The following is a 228-nucleotide window of genomic DNA, read 5'->3' as shown; positions in this document are numbered from 1 at the left end:
TGTACATCTTGCAGCTGTGTTTTGATGTTCATCTTCCACTTCTCCCACACTTTGCCGGAGTTCTTAGCGGCGCGCAGTCGATCGCGGACCATCTCGGCTTCCTTCTCGATCGCAGACACAACTTTCGGGTAGTCGAGAAGGTACTGCGGCAACTTCCAGTAACCTCGACCGTGTAGCTGCTTGTTTGACCGGAAGCTCACGCAATGAGCGAGGTGGTCGCCAGCGTGA

This window comes from Plasmopara halstedii, assembly GCF_900000015.1.
Source record: "Plasmopara halstedii genome assembly, contig: Scaffold_110, whole genome shotgun sequence".
Classification (NCBI taxonomy): Eukaryota; Oomycota; class Peronosporomycetes; order Peronosporales; family Peronosporaceae; genus Plasmopara; species Plasmopara halstedii.
This window is presented reverse-complemented; position numbering follows the sequence as displayed.